General features: G+C 40.1%; 1 long non-coding RNA gene across 1 annotated transcript; it reads left to right on the top strand.

The window, feature by feature from the left end:
- The first annotated feature begins 613 nt into the window (after window positions 1–613).
- On the top strand, window positions 614–2,653 carry LOC125961078 (uncharacterized). The gene is made up of 3 exons (XR_007471405.1): window positions 614–655; window positions 1,731–1,810; window positions 2,600–2,653. It is a non-coding gene; the product is annotated as an uncharacterized LOC125961078 (long non-coding RNA).
- Window positions 2,654–6,190: the final 3,537 nt, after the last annotated feature.

Here is a 6,190-nt window from a genome sequence, read left to right as displayed (position 1 = left end):
ATTTGCATGTCACGCTCTGAAATCACCTTTTTCTGAGTCACGGATTATCTATTTAGATCAAGCCACGAAAAGCACCGTGTTTTGTTCATTTGGGGCCTTAGGGAAGGGTAAAAGAATTCTAGTTAAATATCTTAAGACATGCTGTACTCTTCAAAGTAAAACATCTTGGTAAATCATTAATAGTTCTTGAGTGACTACACATTTAGGACAAGAATATATTCCTGCTGAGTGAACTACATTTCCAGAACTGCGACTATGTAGAATGTACAATTACTGGAAGATTCAGTGAGCACTGGAGAACACTGAACTACTGTAAAACTTAATTTGGAAGCTAATTTGGACCATGTGCTTCTTGGGACAAGACTTATAAAAATATTTATTTCTTACTATGCATGATAACAAACCCAGGTATGTGTAAGGGAGAATTAGTTTAGACAAGAGCAATGTTACTAACAACCTGTGTGACCTCACACAGTGGTGGTGGTGATGATGACAATGATAAAAGTTAGCATGACTGATTATTCACTATGTCAGGTATTGTGCTGAGCACCTAACATCCTTTATCCCATTTAATCCCCACATCTCTATCGCTGTCACCATTTTCCAGATGAGGACAGAGACCCAGAAAGGTCAAGTGGCTTGTCAAGGTCATTTGGTAAGTTGTGGACCTGGGATTTGAGCAAGGTCTGTCTTATAGCAGAACCCAAGCTCTTATCTGCTCTTCATGCTACTTTGCCTTTTGGGGTTCAGTTTTCCAATGTGCAAAATGAGGGGCTTGGCCTCCCTAATCTCTGCTGTTTCTTCTAGCTCTAAAGCTCGAGGATGCTATGATTTCAAGCTGTAATCCTCTGGCAGCAAAAGAGTACTTGTTTTTTTTTTACTAATATGTTTGTTTTTCAAATTGATCTCTACCAGCTCAGGGTAATTAAAACCCCACAGCTCTTACATTCGCCAAATAAACACAGGCGTGCACATTCAGCAACCCTCATAGCACCGCACATGGCACCTAAGATAAAAACCAAGTGTATGCTGGAAAGTAGCAAGCTGTGCGAATGGAGGAATAAATGTGTACGCACCCCAGCCCAATGTACTGGAAGTTTCTGCTTACTACTGACAGCACCAAGTGCTGACCTGATCCAGGGCTCCCAGCCAGCTCAGAACTTCTGTTGGTAAAGAGCACTTTATATTCATGTTAACTCTGCAGGGGAGTGGTGGGTTTAGAAATGCAGAATATCATTCAGCAGCTTGCAATCCAGGTAACCATTTATTATGACCAGAGTAACAGAATTAACAATATGAGAAAATGCTCGGCTTTTCCAGATTAAGATACTATCATGGCAGAGCTCTTGGTGCACAACCTTAGTTACCATGGGAATCGTGATGTAGATTCTGAGTTCCTGTCATCTCTGGATTGAGAGTGTTTATTTACCTTTTGTGTGAGGTTATGTTCCTGAATGGAGGCAGAAACAGAACAGGATTTCCTGTAAGGAGCGTGGAGGATGGTTCTCTTAGTACAGTCTATTAGGACAAGGGAGAGGACCCTCTGTCCATTTCATAAGGAGTTACTAAGTACTTCCTTTTCTGGCTTACCCCTTGGCACTATTAAGATAAAGTATGTTAAGCCTTGCCCTCAGGAGCTCGAGGCATGGGTGAGAAGATGTGCATAAAAATCTCTTTGTATGCTTACACGGTACACACTTCTTTCTCTATCTTGTCTTACATTCACAAAGAAGATGGCATTGGATCTAGGACTTAAAGGAGAATAATTTGAACATATAGACGTTGGGATGAGAGTGGAGCGAATGAAAAGGTAGGGGGAGGGGTTAGGTGAGGCAAGATAAGGAACACACTGGGCCTAGGACAAGCCTGTCTGTACCTTTCTACTGTAGCATCATTATAGCCGTCATCGTGTTATTATTTGCTGACTGTCTCCCCCAACTGGAGTGCAACCTCCTTGAAAGCAGGGGCCAGGAACGAGGTCTGTTTTATTCACTGACACATCTTTAGTGCCTTTGACCCTGTATGATAATTAGAAGGGGCTCAGTAGATATGTGTCCCAGATAGAGAGGAAGGCAAGTTTGTAATGGGACTGGCCCAGAGTGGAGGCATATGCAGAACCTTGGGATCAAAGACATGTAGTAATTCAGTTGTCCAGACCACCAGACAAGCCTTTTTAAAAAGTCAGAGCCTTGCTTTGGCATGGTCATAATGCTGGCTAGGCAGAGAGCAAGAATTAAGAAAAAAAAGAAAACAAGCAGACATTAAGACTAGGAACAGGGATCAGAATGGGGGGCAACTGAATTCAAATATGTGCCAACCATGAGCCAAGTATTATGGAGGTCAAGATGAACTTCAACAGTGTTTCAAAGGAAGGAAGATTATGTCTTTTAGGTAAATAATAGCTTCACAGAACAGGCAATGTTTCAAGTAGAACTTGAATAATGGGTGGGATTTTTTTCTAGAATGGAAATGGAGAGAAGGGCATTCCAAAAAAGTAAAAATTAGAGCTGAGAAGAGAGAGAGCATTTATGAAGAATCAAACTGTGCATCAAGTATTTAATATGTGCTTTACTTAAATCATCTTATTTATTCTTTGCAGAACCAAATAGGATAAGATTAAAGCTGAGGAAACTGATGTTCTCAGTAGAGCTGTGACTTGAATGTCTTTCTGACTTAAATCTGGTAAATGATAATCATAATAGGTAACATTTAATGAGCTATCTTCTTCCTTACCCTTTTGGGAAACCCCATCTTTGATAAGTCAGGCCAAGCATCACTTCCCTGATAATTTTACCTGCAAACCTCTGCAGAGTGCTCTGTAGATACCTGAATTATAGTAGTTATCTCACTGTATTGCAACTGTCCAATGACATCTAATGAAAACACAGGAGATCAAGAACTTGATGAGGAGAGGGCCTGGATGTATCAATATCTGCCACCGTGTATAGACAAGCTCCAGGTGGCACTTCTTTGTGTAACCAAATTTTGAATTCATCATCAGGTGAGCAGAGTCTAAAATAAATGGCTGTGTCCTAGCTGCAAGGGAGGCTGGTAAAGTGAGCTTCTGGCATCAATTTTGTGGTGAGATGGACCAAGAAGGTGGAGAATCTCCCAACATACGTGTGGTGTTCAGATGAGCTAAACATTCAAAAAGAAATACAGAAGTCTACCAGAGAAGGCAAAGTTGTTAAACCATTCCCTGAAACACCTTTGAATTAAAAAAATTAACCCTGGTTTGGGTATGAGTTATGGATAAAGAAAGAATGGGAGAAAGGACAGAAGAATGACCATCCTCATCAAGACCCAGGTGAGTGGAACTGATGGGGGCAGCAGATTGCAGAGTTTACCTCCCGAGCTCTGTGTGTGCATCACTGGTGGGACACAAGTGATTTTACGGGTTTATGAATGCCCTTAAAAATTTTTAAATAGTTATTTATTGTAATGTATATCAGACAAAATAATTAGCACTTCAAAGCTGTGAGTTCACAGATGTTATTGCTTAGAAAAAATGGTTAAGTTAGGTTCAGTTTAAAAGGAACAATTCAACATTAAAAGCATTAGGAAAGAATACAGTAAGTGGCATAGAGCTGTGGCGTGATTTCTGAAGGCAGCAGAGGAACTGCTGGAGTCTGGGAAAGCTCCTACACAGAGGTAGGAGAACAGGGCTTCACTCAATGCCTACCTGTCTTTATCTCAATGGGCCTCAACCTCATACTTTAAAGGGGTATGAAAACCCCTGAAACCAGGGCCAAGACGAGACTACTTGTGGTGTCTTCAATTGGTTTGCCATGCTTGCCAAGATGGCTTGTGAATTTTGGAGAATCTAATCTATTCATCTTCCCTAGTCAGCCATGTCTGGGAAATGTCGGACCCCCAAGTTATCCATCTTTAAATGTGGATCTGCGTCTGAGTGGCCTTTGGGGGAGGGATCTTCATGGGTGGGTGTATTTTTGCATTTGATAAATGATTTAAACTCGAATTTTGATTTGCTCTAGCTATGGGTCTGCTCCCTGGCTCAGTGTGGCATCCTCCAGCTTTCCCATCCATAAATCCTTCCCTTGAGTTCCTGGCCACTCACGTTCAGGCTGTGAGCTGACTGACTTGTGCACAGGCCCAGAGTTCAGCTGTCAGTCTAGCTCACCATAGGTCCATGGTGGAGGTAGAAACAAAGACCCTGAGAGTGGACATAAGTCTGCTTATGGAAGTTCAGCTCTCAGGAAATTGCATTAATTTTTTATATGTCTCCTCCTACAAATCATTTAGTAATTTATTCTTTGGGATTTTTATGTTTCAGTAAGACCTGCTACTTCAGGAAGCAAAGGAAGAAAGAAATGTAGACAGGAAGAACAATGTGGATGGGTACTGCAGAGCACTTGGCATTGGTTAAAATGCTGGGGTAGCTTCAGAGGGGGGAGACTGGCTGAAAACGAAGTCATAGCAGTGAGGATGGCCTAGACTCACTGTGCTGAGCATTTGTGAAATATGGTAGCTGAAGTTTTCTCATACTTGTATCTGTATATAAGAGAAATCTGGATAGTTGCCTTAAATGTAGGATCTATTTAGATACTACATTTGGATTGCACTGGCTTTTGACCCTACTAGTTAAGCTGGGTCAACTCTTAAAGAAAGTGGGGCTAAAGATTATACCCTTAGTAAGTTAGTAATAATTGTATGGTTGATGGTATTACTGCTAACCAAATATTCCATTTTCCTCGTGGTACCTTTTCTGCAGGGCAGTCATACATTTCTACTTGGAAATATGCGAGGGGCCGTATGATGCTTTAGCCAATGAAACATGGGCCAAAATGATGTACAACTCCTAGGCAAACGCTTTAAGAGCCAGCAGTGTTTTTTCTTTTTCCTCTGCCCCAGTAGTCAGCAATGTTCCAGCTTGGGTCCCAGAGAAAAAATGACTTGGAGAAAAGACACAGCAGACCTTCAATAGATAGTGAATTCAAGAAATAAATCTTTGTTACTGTAAATCACTGAGATTTTTTGGTGTTGTTTGTTAATGGCAGTACATTCTAGCCCGTCCTGGCTGATGAATTAGTAATGATAATAACCTCAGCAATAAGAAAATTGCCCTATTTGAGAACATACTAAGAGTCAAACCCCATGCTAAGCATTTTACAGACTCTATCTCTTTTAAGTTGGTAACAACCTTGTAAGGGAGACATATTTCCTCAATTTACATATGAGGAAGTTCAAATTCAAGCAGGTTGAAGAGGTTTCTTATGGGTGCACCACGAGTGTGTGATCAGGATTTGATCTGACCCTTGCTCTTAGCTGCTTCACTTTACTGTACAAACAGATCCCAGTAACTGTTGTTAGGCTGTCGTCCCATGTAAGGGCCAAGGCTTCAGATTCTCAGATCCCTTGGATATGGGTCCCTGTAGGCAAAAAACTTACAAAAGCAAGGCATGGTCTCCCATAATCTGGGGGACAAAATATGAAAATGTAGCTGATCTATTATCATTTATAAAAACATTATTTATAATATAAGAGAAGTCAAGAGTCATATATACAATGATTTCTCATTATAAAACAATGACCTACACCTATAGAAATAACCCAATAATTGTATTACACTAACTTGATAGTATGTTGGAAGTTATACAAAGAGCACAAATATTTATCGCCAAAAGAAAATGCCACTGTATAAGCAAACGTGGGGGGAATATTTAATACATAAACATATTACATATGTATGTTTACAAAAATTTTAAATTATATATTGATGTATAATATATATTTATAAACATACATATATGTGTATATACCTGTATCTATATCTAATCTCCTTTAGAAATAATGGTCTGGATGATTCATATTTGAACCACAACATGCATATGCCTTAAAGCCTTGTTATTAGATAATTATAGGCCAAAAATACTCTTGGTACAAGTATGCACCATTACACACAGTAGGGTTCAACAAAGAACTGACAACAAACTAAATTAATAATGATACAACAAAAACACAGTCATTGTAATTAAATAACAAGAATAGTAGCAATTTCAAAACCACAACCAACCCACCCACGACAACATGGATAATACACTGACAACAAAGGATCCTTCCCGACACTTGTGGGAATTCCAGCTGAGTGAACGTGAGCTTGTGCTGGAGCTTGCAATGCTGGCAAGCATTGTGTGGGAGCCAGAATTGTTAGCAGAGCAATGAATTAGCG

Source organism: Orcinus orca, chromosome 14, assembly GCF_937001465.1.
Source record: "Orcinus orca chromosome 14, mOrcOrc1.1, whole genome shotgun sequence".
Lineage (NCBI taxonomy): Eukaryota > Metazoa > Chordata > Mammalia > Artiodactyla > Delphinidae > Orcinus > Orcinus orca.
Note: the sequence above shows the minus strand (reverse complement) of the source record. Positions and strands in the feature narration are given on the sequence as shown.